Here is a 20,667-nt window from a genome sequence, read left to right as displayed (position 1 = left end):
CCAGACACTGCGCCTGGATCCTGCTAGGAAGTAGGAACAAACACTGCACCAAAATAGCAGGGAAGAGGACTCACAGGGAGTGCAGTGGTGTATTGTGTAATGACCCATGATTTCAAGTAGTTTGAACTAGGCTGCAAATCAAAGCATAGCTGCAACATGTTGCACTAAGAATCTTTAGATAAGAAATTCCATTTTGCGGCCAAATGTGACAACAAACTGTAAAGACATTTTGTATGAATTACTTAATGTTTGACTGCATCCCCTACTCTTACTTTGTTAAAACATTGGTATGATGTAAATAAGTGATAAATTTTACAGATAAAGGATGTGCACATAATTAACAGAGATATTCTTGCCTTAATCCTTAAAAAGAATAGAATAGCTTGTTTCAGGTTGCTTTACTTGTAAGATCTGGGTCCTGTAAGCACTTGTGCACAGGCTCACCTTTATTTCTGCCAGGTCTCATGAACTTAACTGGTAAAGTTAAATGTGCATGTAGAATTTGATCAGTGCTCCTAAATATCATAAAAATGTTTAGTAAACAAAACCAAATTTAGAAAGATTATTATTTACTCTGACAAATAGCATATAAATTTGGCTGGACTACATTTGCAGAAAAAATTTTGTTTAAGAGCCTTCAACAAAATTTAGCAAATATCTTTAAAGTCCTGTGTATTTTTTAACAATGCAAATGTCATCCTTCCGGGGAAGGGGGAAGAGAAATTATGTGAAGACCCTTTAGTTTCTAGGGTGTCATTCTGCTTGTTTTTCACAATATTGCCAAAAGCTTCTAATAGCCTCTTTTCATTAGTGTTTCTTTGTTCACTCCTGAATCTTTATAAAGTGAACTTATACCTGACATGGGATCCATTTTCTACAAATTATCATAACTAAGTTTGGTTGCTCTTTTTACCTTTTTTACAAGTTTTTTAGAGGTTTAAGGTTGAGAAAAGCATGAAACAAACTTAAAGTAGAGAATCAATCTGAACCTTGAAATGTCAATATGGGAAAACAGATACTGGTTTGATTTTTACACTAAATGTGTAATTATGCTTCATTTATTAAACAGGCCCAACATTAAAAAAAAAAAAAATCAACAGTTGGACTTTATGAAGTTTTTACTAATTTAAATTTCTCAAACACCTCATAAAATTTTAAAAGATTTTTTAAATTAGATGCTATACTTATAGTAGTCCCATGCAGCTGAAACAGAAAAAAATCAGAAAATAATAGCTGCTAGTTTAAAAACAGTAGTGTCTGCAGATTCCCCTATTAAAAAAATGTAGTAAATAAATATAATACAGAGTTTAGTGATGCTTTCTCTTTAGTGATTAATTGTTCAGTTTATGTTTCCTATATTCCTAAGAAAGGCATAGAAATTAGATAGATGAAAAAACTCCCACTGAAATGTCTGCTGTTCCTCCACCTTGTTTTAAGTGTATGTATAAAATCACATTTTCTTTCTATAAAGGGCCACTTAGGCCTGAGAAAAATATTGTAAAAAACTGCAGAGAACAGAGCTATTTCTGTCCCACTGCCAACTGAACAGGTCTATGTAATTGCTGAAGGCACAGTCATCTCCTATTAACTGTTTTTTTGGGTACCAGTTGAAATACAGTGGTGGTGCTGATGTTTCATCTGGGATACTTTTCCTTACTTAGAAGGCGGTGTGACACAATCCACAGTTTTAAGACTAAACTTCTGATTACTTCTGTTGTTTGAAAAGGAAAAAATAGAATTTTATGACAGATACATCCTGTGTCAAATTGGCTCAGTGCATCTATTTCAGACAATTGTCTATCAAAGGGCAGAAGGTAAAACAAAGCACTCCTAAATATTTAGATGGCTAAAAAGTTAAAATGTTAACTTTCAATTCACTCAGTGCCAGTTTTGCCTGTGTTGTGGACTGCAGACTTGAACAGCAATGTCAGCTTTGTGCTATACCACTAGTACAGCTCCAAATGAAGTTTTAGTAACAAATACGGACAAACTCAGGTTTATAGCATGTGAATCAGTGTGGGACATGAGACAATTTTACAAACATCAGAGCCTGCTTTTTAAAATTTACTATTTCTAGGTTGCTGTAAATGGTATGAAATGACTGAAAGACATAGAAGAATTTGACTTGATATTCTGGGATTAAAAAAAGAGTCAAATGTCCTTTTCAAGACAGTTGACATCTGATTTCATCACAGATGGAGGAAAAAAAAAAAAAAAACCCTTACATTTTAGTCTCCCATGCCCTCCTTTATATACCACAAGAGAAAATGTATCATGTTCACTGAGTGGGAGATATATTACATTTTTAAAGAGTACTTAAGGGTTTTCTGTTCTGCAGTGAGAGAATGCAACACATTAATTGTTAACTCTGCAGTGATAATGTGCAAACAAACAGAAATAATCATCCAGGAAAAAAAAAGTCAATGCAAGCATCCCACAGACAGTGAGGTGATATTAAATGACAGTATTAACTACAGATGTTTTCATTTGAGTATAAACATGTCTTGCTTTGATGGTAGCTCTAGGAAGGAGCTGGCAGAGAGTAAGCAATACTTTCTCCTCCTCACTTCGGGTGTTTAACGAGCACCCTAGCCACGATGGGTTTTGTTGGATGAGGCTACTAATTATTTTGTAGTCAGAAAGTGCTCTATAAAAGGCATAAGAGAGTAATTCAATGCAGTTTCCTTTTATCTGCCTTGCCAATTGATGTCTATACAGAGCAAGCAGGGCTCCCCAAACACATCAGTCTGTTTCAGATACACAAGATTAAGTAGCAAGTGACATTCAAGAGCAATCGGCCCACCCAGGAGGAGTGAAACCAGCGGAAAAGCTGTCAGATTCCGCCTTTTCTCCATTAATCTTGAAGCTTTTCAATGCTGCCAGGTCGCATCTCCATCAAACAAGCTGGGAAGAGTGTCGGGCTATTTTCTTTAGTCTCACCCTCCCCTCCCCATCACCCCATTAACCCCTGCCATGCCAGGTTGTTCTGGTTTGGGAGCAGCTCTTATGTTAACACCAGTAGGTGGGGCAGCACAAAGGGCTGGATGCAGCCCAGTGTGGAACTTTTTTAGGTGCAGGCCAACACTTAGGTGGTTGGGAAAGAATGTGGCAGTGGTTTCTTCTGCCATGGAACTTCAGAAAGCTTATGCAAGAAGGTCAGAAATAGCAAGTGTGTTTGTCTTCCACAGCCAGAGTACTTAATATAATGAAGTACTCTCCTCCATGTTGGTCTGGTTTGGAGCGAGCTGCATTTTCCTTAGTGTAGATTAAAAGTGTAGATTAGATGTGTGCATTCATGCTTTCCTTCATTTGCAGGTGATTTTTTGCCAATTTTAATTGAGTTGGGTGTGTTATGCAAGATCCAAGAGTTGTCCATGGCATAGATATGAACCTTACCCTTCCCTGGGCAGTTCCTACAGCGTGTTGGACACACTGTGTAGCTGTCATGGAGGAGGCGTTCAGACTGGCGGCAACCTTCAGAAGTTGAATCATAGAAGCAGAGGGTGGCTGAGTGGCCGGAAAATGGCACAGATTGTGAAGTGTTCATGTCAGGAATAAGTGATAATATATGTTGGAACTGGAGCCAAGTGACTGTGTTCCTCTGATACAAGGGGATGGGCCTGGCTGGAAGGAAAGAGGCCTCTTTACTTGAGTTCCTAGGGGTTGCATCCTGAGGATCATATTGGGGAGGGTGTGGTTTTCAGAGGGAGGTAACTATTGTGGAAGCAAAATCCAGTCTGAGGAACTAAATCTCTGAGTATAAAGAACAGATGTAGCATGTAAAAGCAACAGTGCATCTCAACTGTTTCTGACAGTAAATGTCCTGGGAAGATTATATGAAACATACAGGCACCATATAGTGAAAACTCCTTGGATAGTCTTCTAGTTTGCAGTAACTTGTAGTTAAGGAATTTCCCTATATTGAAGTGGCATCTCTCTCCCACCATCTCTCCCCGCTGGATTTTTTTCTACCATAAATCAGAGTGAGAATCATGGAAGATGTGTGCCCCTACCCAAATCACATCCCTTTTCTCACTTTCAAGCAGAATTGAAACCAAGCAGAAATGGTCAGGGAGGAGCTGCAAAGTAAAATTATTTCAAGTCTTGAACACTTTCTGTCTGGAGGTGACTTTCTGTCCCCAGGAGGAAGGAGTACCAGGAGGTGGCCATGGTCAGACTGCAGGGAATGTTTACTTGTATCCTAACCTGGTAGTTGTACCTTGGAAACATCTACCAGGAATGTTAGAGAGGGGGACATACTTCCTCTAAGCTATCCACTCCCGAACACCATTTGTAATCCTCTCTCGGTTACAGCAAAAAGAAGTGATAGGATTTAGTCTGTAGGGTTTTTATTTTAAAGGAATTCAAGAGGATATTTTTACTAATGCAATCTAGGTTACTCCTTGTTTCTCCCTACTAGCTACTGTAAAACCAGATGTATTTTACTTAAACATGCAGAAACTGCATTAGAAAATATAACAGCTTTTCAGTTACTGCTGTAAGTATGTTACTAGTGAGTATGTTTCAATATGTTTGGGTTCTTAAGCTATGTTTGTAGATAACAGGCCTTCATATTTTTTATAGAATTCTGCCTTTAATGGCTAGCTGTGTGTAGTTCATTCTCCAACTGCTCTTTATCAATCCCCTGTCTGAGTAGGCCAGTTGTTTCAATTGGTCATTTTTCACATAAGGCACAACTTATGGTAACCTTTGTAAACAGAATTCTGTATTAAGGCAGTGCAATCTGTGGCATATGGGGTATTAACACATTTAATGGCTATGAGAGAAGAATCATTCTCAAACATACATACGGAAGGACAAATAGTGTGTGAGATAAAGAATAGTATGAGGCGGAAATAGCCAAAGATGAGAACAGGCTGAAAGTGGTACTTGGAAAGTAACAGCTGTATAGCACAGGCATAGAGGGAGAAACACCTCCACTATGACTTTTTCCAGACTACTAGCAAGTAAATGTTAATATATATACGCAAAAATAATGCATTTTAGGTAAAGAAAATGTTGTATGTCAGAAGAGATAAAGACTTAAATACTTACTCAGTTGTAACCTCAGAATGACTGGTTGAGGCTGGCTAGCATGTTATGCATTGTGACCCAGTGCACTGTCATGCCATGTAGTTAGCAGGTGTGATTACAGAGGCTTCTATGAACAATCATCACATTAAAGGTGAGTCATTTCCCCTCTACCATTGCACTGAACATGCAAGCAGAAACATATGGACGTGCTGAGATAGTCACTAAGGCACTTAGTGTTTACTATTCTTTGGATTGTACTCACCAGACAGAGCATTAAAAAAGAATAATGACATTACAGTGCTGGTGTAAGAACTGAATAGACCACTGAATAAGACACTCTTTCCCAACACTCACGACTCACCCATGCACCTGGCATTTACCAAGCCCACACAGCCAGTATGTCCCACTCCTAATTTTACACAATGGCTAGACATGAAGTTTTCCATTATGTTCATCTATAATTCAATGACATTTATCTTTACCAACAACTACAGTAGCTGTCTGTTCTCCACAATGGATTACTGCCAATATGCAGAAATGAATGACCTTAAAATGTCTCCCCTAAATATCTCTCTACGGTTCCTTCTCATGCACACTTTTCACCATACTCCCCACCTTTCAAACTGCCTCCCCACCCCAGACTGAAAAATAAACTGTTATCAGCTTCCTTCTTGTAAAACCTCTCTACCTTTTTTTTTCTCTTAATTTTCTACCTTTATCGCCCATAGGCGATAAGAGTCCTTTTCCTACTCTATTTTCCTGCCTGTTGTTCTATTTTTTTTGTTTGTTTTCCTGTCTGGTTTGTGTTCCCAGTTAAGAACAACTGATCTGTTTATAGCCCTTATGGCATCTATACTCACATTAGGTCACACCTTTCCATAGCTGTAACTACTTTAGTACTGCAAATTGTACTGGTCTTCTCTCATCTCCATTTCCATTCACGTCTTTCATCATCTACCAAGGGGTTTAAGCTCCAATGCTTTTCCTTTCAGTTATTGGAGTTGCGTTTCTTCACAGCTTAGTCTTTTTGTATAGGTATAACTCAAACATGAGGTTTAGGACACGCTGGTTGTGCCTGCTAGACTATGCTAATTAAGGCCACAAGACCTTCCTGATGCACAGCCCTAGGTTGTACTTCTGTAAAATCCTATGGGATCGCAGTATATAACTAATTTTGAAAACAATATTCTTGCTAAATTGCTACATTTTCAGGCAAATTCCTGCCTTGAAAAAACATGTGGGGACACCTTCCTCCCTCCTCTGACATCATCTTCACATAGTGGTTATGAGTCCAACTGTTAGCCCAGTATGGCCAAGTCCAACACCAAACTATGTTCCCAAGTGCCATATCTACATGACTTTTGGACCTCCAGGTAGGGTAACTCTACCACTTCCCTAAGCAGCTTGGCCCAATGCTTGAAAATTCTCTCAATGAAGAAATTTTTCCTAAATTTATGTTTAAACCTCCCCTGGCACAGCTTGAGGCCAACCCCCACTTGGCCACAGCCTCCTTTCAGGCAGCTGTAGAGAGTGACAAGGTCTCCCCTGAGCCTCCTTTTCTCCAGGATAAACACCCCCAGCTCCCTCAGCTGCTCCTCTCAGGACTTGTGCTCCAGACCCTGCCCCAGCTCCACTGCCCTTCTCTGCACTCTCTCCAGCTCCTCAGTGTCTTTCTTGCACTGAGGGCCCAGCACTGGACACAGCACTGGAGCTGTGGCCTCAGCAGTGCCCAGTACAGGGGACAATCCCTGCCCTGGCCCTGCTGCCCACACCATGGCTGATCCAGGCCAGGGTGCCATTGGCCTTCTTGGCCACCTGGGCACAGCCTGGCTCATGTTCAGCTGCTGTCAGCAGCACCCCCAGGTCCTTTTTCACTGGGCAATATTCCAGCCACTCCTCAGTATTCTTCTGGGTTTGTTGTGACCATTATGATCCATTTTCTTGATTTTATTCTTCCTGGATCTGTGTTGCATTAATGAAAACCAACTAGAAATTCCAAGGTTGAGAAAAAAAAGTTCAACACATTCCTGCCTCTGTCCTTCTTCAATTCCTTTTTATTTAGTATTTCTACATATGCAGAGTTCAGACACGTGTCTTAAAAAAAAGAAAATTATTTAATCTAAAGCTGTAATCTGTGACTAAAAGAACCTTGCTTTAACCAAAATGATTTGTTGAAACCCACACTATTTTTCCAGAAGCACAAAAACAGCTTGGAAAGAGCTAAATTCCTACTTGATTCTCAGTCTCCTTCTAGTGTTTCCTAAAAAAATTCCAATTATCACCCTTCAGTGGATCAAGATTCAGAAATGTGTTTTCCTGATAATGTGGAGTTATTATCTAATGTATAGTACTAGAATAACGGATGTATTAACAACTGCCAGCAATCATTCCTTGGAACAGACCAACTCAGAGATGAGTAAGTGAAAATGATGGTAAGTTTAACATCTAATCTAGGTATTTATTAAATTCAACAATGTTTTCCATGTCAGTATCAGGAAAACATAAGTAAACTTTTGGCAGAAGAAAATATTTAGAAACACTGCAAGACCATTAATACTCATTTCTATTGGGGATCATCATGTTCTTGCAATGATTCTTAGGGCAATACGTTCCAATCCATTTCATTCTTTGTTGAAAAGCTCAAAGGAAGTTTGATCCCTGACATTCATATATACACAGTACAAAGAAAGAGAAACTGCATTTTCCCTACAACCTCAGAGTCCAACAGAAAAATGAAAGTCATGAGTCTGCCAATGAAAAGCATAAAATAATTCATGTGCTGTCTGTTTCTCTGAAAGGCTTGCTTGTAATGCTTGAAGGTTGAAAAAAAATTAGGGTACCTATTCATCTGTGTTGCATGAGGTTACATAATGAGTAACTGATCTACAGGACCTCTTACCTGCTTTTATACCCAAGCAGAGGCTTGGGTATAAAAGAACTCTGGAAAAATAAGCATAATTTTGCTGGAAAAATCTAGACGTACAAACAGATTTGACATTTTGAAATTTAGTATTAGACTATTTTGATCTGTTGTGAAGCATTTTGGGGAGTGTAGCATAGAGTCGGGTGATTTATTTTATCTTTATGAACTTTAAGGGCTTCCTATGATTCACAGAGATGTATATAGTCAAATAAGACTATTGTTTCAAAGCCAGCAAGACAAGCACCCAAAAGAGGCAAGAAGACATTACACAGAATATCTAATAGAATTCTAAATTTCTCCAACCATATACTTAGCTGGACTTTAACATCCTTTTACTATCAGATTTTAAAATTATTTGTGATTTTTCATAAAATATTTTACTTTATGGGCTCTTTGGAATTCTTAGCTCCAATCTAATTTTGCTGGTAATACATTTTATTTATTTATTTATATTGTATTTATATTGTAAATTTATTTATATTGTAAATTCTATTTTAGAGGTTTTAAATAGTCTTTCTTAGCCAATACAGAAATAGTTACATTTTCCGTTATTCCACTGCAACAGTGATACAAACAGGAGCTGTGGACCAAAAAATGCACAAAACCCAGCAGAGTCTGTCTAACACCAAGAGTCAAAACTGAAGTCTGATCTTGAAAATGGATGTATCTATATAGGTATCCTCGACCACTTCATTTTTTGTTTACATTTCTAAACCCTCCTCTCCTTACAGTTCTAGAAGAGAGCTTGAGCAAAGTAATAAAAGAAAGACAACTCAGAGCTACAACCACTGGGGTTTCAGAGCAACTGCTTTATATTGCATTATAGAAGCCAGGAGCTACAACAAAACTTCAATTTTCACGTTGGACGTATTTTCTAATAGAAGAGTAAATTGACATTATTTTCTTGGTAAAGTGGAATTCTCTGTGTCTCTGTAGTGGAGAAAAGTGATGTGTTCAAGAATCCACACAGAATTCATATTCTAAACAGAGGTTTCAATTACTGCCTTATTTAGAAATCACAATTTATCTGCAACACAGGAGTAATGTAGTAGTATAGCAGCATAAAATGATAGACCTGAATTATATGTCAGCTTTTTTCAGAGTATGCCAAAGCAATATGCCTCTCCCTGCCCAAAGGTATTTTGTTTCGTGAGTATTGTACATCTTACTACTGAGTAATCATGCCTGCTTTAATTGTTACTCACATATTGCCAGTCCAAAGACTAAGAGCATTTGTTGAGACTTCTTTAGCAGCACTTTATTTCTGAGTAGGTGGATTTTAATTCCAGAAACAAGTTCTTCCTTGTAATGGTGCTGTACAGCGGCAGGTCATTCAACAGGAAGTTTTGCACTAGACTTGTGAGTGTGTCAGGCACTGGAGGCTTTAAAAACAGTATTGAGAAAAATGAGAACAGACTATTCATTATACAGATAATCAGTATGAGTATAATTTGTTGTTACACATTGAAGTGTAGAAAATACCCATTACCTTCTGACTCCCTAATGTGAAGTGCAAGTTGATTAATACTCCTCTGTGCAAGTTCTGGGACAGCCACTGAAATCCCTGGAGATGGCTATTGCACAATGCACAGCAACTGGCTGAAACATTTATGCCTTAAAAGACCCCAAGTCTATGGAAATGTATTACACGTTGCTTCAGTTTTTGCAGACCCCTATGAGGTTACAGCCTTCATTTGAGGAACAATGACAAAGACTGAGCAAGGTTTGTACTGCTCTGCTGGGAACAGTCTCCTGGGTAAGAGGCACACTACCTTCTGAATTTGCTCAGCCTACAGGAATTTTACTCAGCCTATAGCTATTGATGAATTCCTCCTTTTATGGGAATGATTTTTGCCATGGACCTTTTCTTAATCTTGTGCACCTGACAAGTATTTTACAACAATAATGCGGATTGGCATGTAGACTCTTTCACATTAAGAATTAAATACATTTAGACTGATCCTTGCCTGGTTAATTTAGGTCACTTTATCTTGCCATAAGTTTCTGCCATGCCTCATGACAAAGGCATCAGATACACCCAACAATAAAAAACACTATGTGGAAGAGAATACAAGTGACAGGCTGTGCTCAGCTGAGTTAACATTCCTTTTTGTATTCACTGGTTTACCATGCTGGATTAAAAGCATAGGTCTTGCCCCCTGCCATGGAGAAGGCACTCACAGGGTCTATTTTTCACTACAGCATAGTTCTATTTTTTTCTGGTATGGAGCTTGCTGAGAAATTATCATGGCCCATTATAAAAAGTGTAAACTTTACTTGAAAGCATACTTCTTTAATCACTTCAACTTAACCTTAGAGCTAAGAACACCACCATAATAGTGGTGTAGTACCAACCAACAACTCAGTTTTAATCACACACAAAATGCATAAAGAAAAGAATGTTTGCTGGTGTTTTGAAAGTCAGGGCTGTCTCGATGGCTTAGGCCAGATGCTATCTTGGCAGATGGTGTAAGGGCAACAAGATGAGTAGACTTTCTTCTAGTCTACCAGTTCTGAATGAATGCTCTTTAAGATACCATGCTCAAAAACATAGCAGTAACTTCACCATTCAACGAAGAAGAGACATTCATGTCCTCTTTTGAGGATTTCATCTGCACAGCTTTGTCTCACTTGTGGAATCCTTCAGCTTGCCCTTAATGACAATGGGGACTTTGTCAAAGTACTGAGGATTGGTTAGCTAACACACTGCATTTTATTCTTTTTATTTCCATTGTTTGTATGCTGCTATTTCATATTATAGTCAAGGTATGTTATTTCTGACAACTCAGATAATCAATCTCCCTCCAACAGCTCTTCCTGTGCAAGGAGCAATAGTTTCCTCTTCACTGAAACACTCTAACCCTGCATTTTGTGGCAAAAAATAGCCTGTGCATTTCAGTTAAAAAAGAGAAACTGTTCTTCTGTGCATTCCTACTTCATGCATTTCTTTTTCATTGTCTTCCAAAGTTGCCAGTGTCAGTACCATGAAACTTTGAAACATGCAGGTTTAACACTTTACATCTGTGATAAGAAACCATTTGATTTTTGATACAATTTTGAAAACATGGACACATAAAACAAAAGTGTTGCAAATGCCATCTGATTGAGAGGTAGTTTCCAAACCCACTTCAATGCCAGAACAGAATGGAATGTCTTGTGGACATAGTCAAGTCTCAGCAATTCACAGAACTGTTTAGGTTGGAAAACACTTTTGAGATTATCAAGTCTAATAATTCACCCTTGTTCCTCTTCCATTCCCTTATTCAAACCAGAATATATACCTATGTGTACCTCACCTGGCATCTCCTTCTGTAGAAAAGCTACCTCAAGAAATTATATGGCAGTGCATTTAAAGTTCCTAGAAACTGTAAAGAAAAACAGCTAATTAAAATAGCTATGTAGTATACAGTAACCTGTTCAGGATATTACTGTTGTCAGTTTTTGAATATTAACAAGTTCAAAGAATAAATTCTGTCACAGAACTTTGGAATTTCAAGCTAAAGCATACATACTGTTCAGTAGTCTGACAAAAATGGAACTTTGCCTGGATTGGGATGAATATTTGATGAAAATTTACTTTGCTTACATATTTGGCTTCTTTCAAAAGAAAGTTGTGTTGCTAATGTTGTGAAGGGAAGTAAAGCCTTTTATAGACTGGAAACAGGCAGCTGGATGCTTTAACTGAGTTTTTAATATTAATTTCACTGAAACCTACATATTTAGTTATGGCGATGTTCTTAGCTCTAAGGTTAAATTGCAGTTAAGTGATTAAGGAAGTATGCTTTCAAGTAAAGTTTACACTTTTTAGAATGCATATTTCTTTCTTCTGCCCTTAAATAAGGACCAGAACAGTAAAGCTACCAAAGGAATATCTTAACACTTTGCCTTTACTAAAAAATTTGGGCATAGGAAATCAGCATTTGTTTCAACAGTTGCAATCCTGATATACATTGACCGCTGTCACATTGCAGTTTGCACTCCTGATGAATAACTTCCCTTTCTCCTTCACCTATCTTATTTGTGACTATACACAAATAATCATCAGATTGGCAAACTGTGTTGCAAATGGAAGGTAAATACTAGTAGACCAATCACCACCACTGGCACTGTTCTAGTAGGAAAACAACTCCCATTTGTTATTTGACTATATTCAGTCAACTCTCCACTTGTTGTTTTGAAGTTTATAAGACAAAGTTTGTAGGGAGCCGTGACAACACTTTCAGGCCAACTGATGATAGAATTTTATTGGAAAAAATACCAACTCAATAAAGAAAGTGAAAATGGAGACCTACCCTCAGTACTTTCAATGCTCTAAATGGCTGTTTTATTTATGTATGTATTTATTTGTTCTAGCCTCTGGACATGTCTCACACATTGAAACAAAACTGCTAAACCCGAAGTACTTCAGGGCCATCAGAGGCAGTTAAAAACTACTCAATCAATTCCATGTTTGATTGCAACTTGTTAATGAGTTACAAATTACTTTCTTAAGAAGTAAAAAGAAAACAATAAAAATCAGAGCAGCAATTTATTTTCCCCAGTTTTTAGCTGAAAATTTTCAGTGTCTCCATTTAATAGATTGACTGGACTGGTATTCTGGACTCCCCACTTCAGAATCTGATTCCCAAATCACTGCCAAATTTACGATATCTACTTCTGAGAAAATTCTTAGTCCGTGATCTTTCATACTTAATCAAGTGCTGGTTACAGTTAACTGCACTTTGTGGCCAAAACACATTTCATCAACTCAATGACAACAACCAATTACAATTCTGAGTTATGTTTTGACTTTGCATTTGACATGATTTATGCATAAAAGAAATTAAAGCAATGGGTACCAAAAGGATCTGGCAAATGACAAGCTACTGGCCTGAGAAGAGATTAAAGAAAGAGTTTGATGTGCTTAGTTTGTAATCAAATCCTAGAAAGGAATCTGATTGGGTGTTTTAATTCAGAAAGCCCTTACCACAGAGGGAATATTGGATAAAGCACCTAAGTGGAAAGTTGTATAAACTGGTTAAAAATAAAACTAGTTTGGAAATAGGACTAGAGTTTTGAAAATAAGCCATTCTGGAGTAGCATTTGAAATAATTACCACAAGGAATAAAATACTTTATGTTAGCAACTCACAAGTGTGTGAGACTTGATGACAGGGTTTAAGTGATCCTGTTGTTCAAAGTTAAAACTTGTGATTTGTATCTTTGAGTGGTTAACTTCTTGTATCTGTAGTAGAGCTTTGAAAGGAGACTGCATTTCCATACATCTTTTTTGCACCATGTTTTAAATACTTTAATGCTGCCAGCTGTTTACCTGCAGGGGCCAGATTTACATTTGCCTTCAGAGTATAATTTGGCTTTTGGGGAATGAAGGTAGACAGGGTTACTTTCTTTTGAAACACCAGAAAATGGCCACAGAAAGAGATGGGATATTGGGGCAGAATTTACTAGTATTTTCATTAATATTGAAAAAAAAAAACCCTTGCCTGCTTCTGTTCAATGAGGTCCAAAGAGGACTTTGATTGTCTCATCTGTAGTCACAGAGGCTCCTAGCCTATTTCCATAATGGAGTTAACAGTCCTGTCTCTTTTCTACCTTTATAATGGGGTTAGGCAGTGCTTACTTTCTAAATCCACTAGGCAGTTTCTCTTAAAAAATGTCCAATTGCTAAGGCCATGTGGCATGTTTATATTCTCCTCCATGGCGGCTGGTGTGGTTTTTTTCGTTTTTGTTCTTCCTTTATACTGAATCTGCATTTACAGCAGATATTTTTGTAGACAACAGCAGAATATATATCCACAGTTGGCTGTGATTGATTCCAGGTCCCTCAAGACTTGTGTTTCTTATTATTTAAGATCACCAAAGAGCTGTTAAACCTCTGTATGTGTGACGAGCTGGAAAATGTTTGATGCCCTAAGGAACGCTAAACATAGTGAACTGCTCCATATGTCCTTTGCCTGAACATTCTGAGAATGAGGAGTTTGCAGAGGACATACGTTTTGGTTTTTTGTAACGTAGGCACTCTTAATTCTCTTGTAATCTCCTAAACTACTTCACCAGTTGATCAGCTAGAAGAGTAAATCCTAGCTTCTAGGGATGCAGGTTTGTAATAATCACTTCATCTACGTTTCCATTCTAAATTCAGCACGTAGGCACGTTGGCAATACATCCAGATTTGGTCTTTGGAGAATGATTTTGAAGATGTGAGGGTCATAGCCTTCTACGCCAGATGGCATAAAAAACATCTTGGCAACTTACTTATCACTGGTATTTTCTGGTACCATTCTGAAAGCAACGTAAAAGATTGGACAACATGTAGTAGGGTCCCTGCTCAGCTTTCTAAGATGTCATTCACCACCTCCTATCCTTCGTCTTGACACTTGGAGAGTACAGGCCACTTCTTTTATTGCTTCCAGATGTATAAAGTCAACCTTTAGTTCTACAATTAGATTTATGATGAGTGAGACATTTTTTGGAGGAAGAACAGTCACTTCTACTAACCCAGCTCATTCTATGTATTCATCAGCACCTTGATGATGCTGCCACACACACAGCAACAGGAAATCCTATTTTCCCTTGAACATAAGAAATTCCAGAGCTAAAAATGCTTTGCAATATATTACAAATTTTCTGTTGAACATACTGACTAACCAGAACAGTTATTCAAGAAAGGATCGGTCTTGGAAAAGTACTCTGAACCACCCTGCTGGAGCTAATATGATGCCCATTCACTGAACAGAATTGTGAAGATCCCAGAAAGGAAGAATAATTTATGTATTCTTAGTTAGTATTGAGTTAGTAGCATCTACCTGGAATTACAGCTCAGCTGTGGATAAAATGGGATGGGATGTAGAGAGAATACCAAGAGCTGGCTAACAGTATGCAGACATCAAACCAGTTGGACACCCTTAGGGAAACATCTGAACATAAGCTTATTTGATTAAGCAACATTTCAATCTTTATTTAGCTGGATGGTAAACATCACTTCCTATCACTAGATTAGCATCTGCAAGGTACCAACAGCGAAACAAAGGTCTCACTTAAAGGAGACTCCACTGCTGCCCTGATGATCACTGCTTTACACCAGTTTGTGCAGTGATTCTTCACCTGCTGCACACATGCCACAAATGCACAGTCAGAATACTTTGTCCTGAGTTGTTAGATGGTGTTCAGTGGAGGCCCAGGTATCTCCATAATTTATAATTCTATTAAAAGCTTTGAAATAGCACAGTACTGACTACATGTATACAATGAGCAGTTAATTTGGGGAAATTGAAATGAGAGAAAAAAAGTATAATATATTTTACTTCTGGACATAACTTCATTGGCAGGAGGTAATTACTTAGTGTCTGAAGATTAAAGTAGTGCTTTATCAAAATAAGCATACAACCCAGACTTGTCCCGCAGGGAGCAGCGTTTCATAAATACATAAACAGGTGGCATAGCGCATACTCCAAAGATGGGAATATTTCCAAAAGAAGTTGCAGAAGCTTTTATGAAGTAAATCTTTATCTGACTGGGGAGAAGGTTCTCATTTAGCTATCTGGTAACATAGAGTATTTGAGTTAGCAATCCATATGGGTTCATTTTGGGAGAAAATCTGCAATACTGCTTGCAAAATGGTTTGTTCTTTCTCTCTTTCAACAAAGCCAGTCATCTCAATCAGGGTTTGGAATGTTTTGATAAGATCCAAATAACTGTGAAGTGTTCTAACCATAGAATGGTTTGGGTTAGAAGGGACATTAAAGATATCTAGCTCCAACCCTGCCAGTATACCTTTCACTAGACCAGGTTGCTCAAAGTCCTAGCCAGTCTGGTATTTAACACCTCCAGGAATGGGCCATCTACAACCTCTCTGGGTAACCCTCACAGTACAGAATTTCTTCAGAATATTCAATCTAAGCCTACTCTTTGTCTGTCTGAGGTCATTCCCCTCTGTCCTATCATTACACACCCATGTGCAAAGTCCCTCACCAGTTTTCCTGTAGGCTCCCTTTAGGTGTTGAAATGCTGTTCTAAGTTATCCAGACTGTGCAGCCCTGACTCTCTCAGCTTGTCTTCAGAGGAGAGATTTTCTTAATAGTGATGAAGTTATTGACATAGAAAGCTGCTACTACTTTAAGGAGAAATTTTGCTATGGAATTAAGGTAAGGTAGACTTCTATTGGTTTTCAAGAAGTAGAATCAAAATACTCATGAAGAATCCTATATTCACACAAAGATTTAAGAAACAAAAAAAGAGTTAAAAAGCAGTTCCTGTACATTTCACTTGTAATGCTAAGAACGAAGGGCTCAATAACTGTGGAGTGTACACAGTAATGTTTTTGAGACTATAAGAAGGCGGACTAATAACTGCTGAATTAAGCACAAAGAAACTCTGAAACTTGCTCAGACTACCCAGATCTCAGGGAAACAGCAGGACAGCTTATTTGGATGAATGTAAGATTGCAAATCTTTTTATCAGCAACCTTCACTGCAGGTGAAGGTTGTGAGAACAGCCTTATATATACTGCAAGAGGACTGTTCCACCTGATATGCTAGAATGTTTTAGTCTCTGAACCAGGATGCCAGGTCAGAAACGCTTGCACGTAACAAAGACAAAATTTGGCTTCAAGAGAAACAAATGCACCTGTGTCACATGACTACGTATTCTCAGATTCGGGTTATTATTGCCCAGGGACTTCTTAATATTGAAGCAAGTTTTACTGATTGCTATTGATGCTCTGAAAGACAAAGTTTGCAAATTCCCTTTAGTAATACAGCATTAGAAATTGGACTTCTTTTTCTTTCTAAGCCAGATTTTGGCAGAGAATTGTGAGGCAGCATATTCTGTCTGTGATCTGGCAAAGAAGATACTCTAAATTAATTAGAAGTGGGTGGGGAAATATTATCCCTGAGAACCTTGCCTGGAAATAAAACCTGGAGCTTTTGAAGTTCCTTGCAAAGAAAAACAGAAAAATAGTAAGATAGAAATAAACTACAGCAATTAACAGTCACAGCAGCTTCCTAGGAGACATTAAGACTCAGAACTGAAGTTCTGGCTTCAAATCAGACCTGGGTCATTCCTACATAACATGAGTGAGTATCCCATCAGTATCTATTGTCCTTGCTTCAGACACTTCTTTAGAACAGTCCTATTTCCTGGAAATAACTGGGTATTGTGTCAGCAAAAAAAGAGGAATTCCTTAGCCTAACAGGGAATTCACCTGGGTTGTAGCACCAGCATGTGCCACACCCTTAAAGGCACCTTCCCAGATACTGTATTTTTCTGCTACTGGCTACTCTCACCCAAGTTTAGAGGCTTTGATCTGAAATCATTCCCAGGCTGCAAAATATTTCAAAACTAATGTAACTTCAGCCAGAATTTTTCCCCAAATCACAATGATTTCATAAATCGACATTTCCCAATATTACCTAATTTTTTACAGAATATTTCCAAGCTGCCAAGACTCAGAGAACTTTTTACACTGCTGACAATTCAAACAGCAGGGCTGTAATAGGTAAGAAAAAAAATCAAAATGACACCTAAAACCAAAACTTGTTTGATTTAGACTGCTACTAGATTAGCGATATGCTACAGATGAAAAGAATCAAGAACCTAGACACAACTAGCAATTCTAATCACAGATGAGACAGTTGGCTACACTGCCGTTTTATGCCCTCAGGAGATGGTGAAGGTCATTTAAGTGCACCAATGTGGGACGCTGAGCCTACTGGCCAAAAAAGAAATTCCAAACTCCAGAAAACACATAGCAGAATAGAGCACACACAACCACATCACTCAAAGACTGTGAATCTTTAAGCCAATGCCTATGGAAAAGAATAAAAGGCCCAGGAGGCGCCAGTAAGAACTGGAGTTCTGTTTCTGTGACACCATTTGTTTTCTGTTACGGGTATTTTCAACATTCCTCTGAGATAAGGCCTCCTACCTGATAACATTCATCCTCAGGCCAGGCCACTGATCTATGCCCCTGGCGACACAACTGTTTCTGCCTGGAACCCAAAATATTTCCAAGAACCACATCACTTTGAGTAGTTTTTTGTATAAAGAACTGGTCAGAAAAATGGTCCAGTGAGAGAAAGACAAATTGTGATCCTGGAAAGAGACCCTGAGCACGTATGAAAGACCATATGGTAATGATCAAAGCTGAGGAAAAACAAAAAGCTGCGTTCCACCTGCAAAACAGAATTGTCTGAAGATAGTGAAATGGGAATGCTTTGAAGATAAGCCATCATGTAGTGTGGGAAAAGAAGGCAAGAAGTGAAACCTGGTATTGAGACAATTTCCTAAGGTGTATTCTGTGATTGGTGGGTGGTGGAGCCAGGTGCTGATTATTTTCTACCCTGTTCTAACATGCAAAAATCAGCAAAAGAAGTGGTAATTGTATTTGTTTCCCGCTTTTCCTCATAACCTGCTTTCCAGTGTATAGAAAGCAGGCATGGGTGGATCTAAAAATTATCTTGGCTCTTTCTTTCAAATAATTTCAGGTTGTAAAGTAAATCATCAGCCCTTGCTGAAATGAAATTCTATACTATCTTCATTTTGGTCTTCTGGCTCTCTTCAGGAAAAAAAAGGCTTGATTTCAATATTAAGCCTGCAATTTCTCTCTCCTGTGCTTCTTAATTAGCCTGAAATCTGAAGATAGACACTGATGTGAAGATGCTATTTTTGAGGACACATCAAGAGAACTGACTACACCCAACTTTTTCCAAGCCTCTGTTGCACTGACTGGTAGCATCTATGCCTCATATGGAATTTTGAGACATAGGCAGGACTCGCACACCAAACTAAACTACTAGTCTGGAGGAAAGAAAAAAGCAAAAAAAAATTTCTTAGCCATTCCTAGTAACAGCGAAGGATGCTTCAGCCATCATTTTTAAAGCAGGCAGGATAAAAACCTGAAGGAACTTGAGATAATACAACAAAATAAAAATATGTATGTAATTCAACCCTCAGCTGTGCAAAGCAAGGAATTTCAGATCTAGAGATATAAATCCAACAGTTTAATCATCACTCAGATGATATTTAATTCAACAGACATTAATTATCTCTCAGACATGAAGAGTGGTATTGATGACTGAACTTCAGGTGTTTACACCTGAGATGACAGTCATTTAACTGGTCTCTGTTTACAGTCATGTAAGAACAAAAGGTGGTTATGGTGGATCCGTCTAGCCCAGGTCCTGTTTCAGAAGGGGAGCAAATGTAGACAGCTGTCTAGCTTTGCAGGGATGCCTGCTGAGTCGTGTTCCTTTGCTTATTCTGACAGCCTTCAGCCATTTGTGCTTTAGGGAATTCTATGCTGAAGGTGGCTGCTATGTGTTTAAAAACCCTTCAGGGTTTATCTTCCCCCCCAAACAACTTGTTTAGTCTCTCTTTTGAGACATGCACTTTTAACATTCATTAACATCACACCCACGGCAATAGACAAGAAGGTATTTCTATAGCTCCATGTATGTCACCTCTTCAGATTTCTGCACTAGCTAAATTAATCTAAATCCACCAGCTACTAAAGCAACCCAGTAAGCTCCTCATATTGTGAATGTGTGTACATATTGTGAATAGGTGGGCAATTTGCATTTCTCCTTTTAAAACAAATACTGTAAGATTGTGGATTTGCAATTTTTCTCCAAGTTACAGAGATGGGCTGCAGCAAAGTTGTTTCCATTTACTGTAACTTTTAAATTTTGGATTATATTAACAGTAGCAAGTTTTGCTTTTTTATAGGCTGGTTATTTTAAGTAATTTTTAAAATAATTTTACTTGGGTAGTTATTACACCTGTGCAAGTGCAGCCTAAGGAATTCAGTTACTGTGCACTCTCAGTGCTGTGGTTCAGTATTCTGGGTTGAGGCACACATATGTTTTGCTCCAAGTTTTTCTTTTATGCATAACTGCAAACAGCAGTTGCAAACTAAGAATAATTAGAAATCAGAAATTAACCCCCCTTCCCCCCCCCCCGGCATTATCTGTGAAGCTTCTTAGATTGTGATGAGAATTGATGTCTGTTCTAGAAATAGGGTATTTTATATGTCTGAAGGCTGTACTTTGGGGTGGTGATTGGTAAAGGAATGTTGCTATCATATCCCACTAGTAAACTGGAAAGACAGAAAATGCACCATCAAAGAGCTAAGACCTGGATGTACCATGCTGCAGAGTAATGAATAAGACATTCTGAAATGTAAAGGGCACTGTAACTAGCATTTCTCCAGTCACACTAAAAAATATTTTCTTGAGCACTGTGCAGACATCCCAGGTGAAACAATAGAAGTGGTCAGGTGGGGGAAAGCAGAAGAAAGCAAAAAAAAATTCATTCATAAGCAGATTGTAATTTTGACAAAACTATTTGGCAGCAACACTGGATCATGTAAACAAAAATGTGAAGCATCCAAGAACTGATCAAAAAAAGGTGCAGGAATAAGCACAGAATTTATTAGGGACTACTTGTAACAAGAAGTGTGTCCTGGTTTTAAATTTACAGTCCTTCTCAGTTTGATGTTTGACTTCCTTAGCTGGTTAAGAAGGCAGCAATGACAAGCTTGCATTCAATTATAGAAATAATCTCAGTAGACTGACTACAACTTTGCATACATATTCCTGTAACAGACAACCAAGGCATGCCAGAAGACAACTGCTTTACTTGATAGACATGATAAGAATTTTCTCATTTTTTCTACCTAATAACAGAGAAATGAAAGTATCTTCCAGTATTTAT

Source organism: Passer domesticus, chromosome Z (assembly GCF_036417665.1).
Source record: "Passer domesticus isolate bPasDom1 chromosome Z, bPasDom1.hap1, whole genome shotgun sequence".
Classification (NCBI taxonomy): Eukaryota; Metazoa; Chordata; class Aves; order Passeriformes; family Passeridae; genus Passer; species Passer domesticus.
This window is presented reverse-complemented; position numbering follows the sequence as displayed.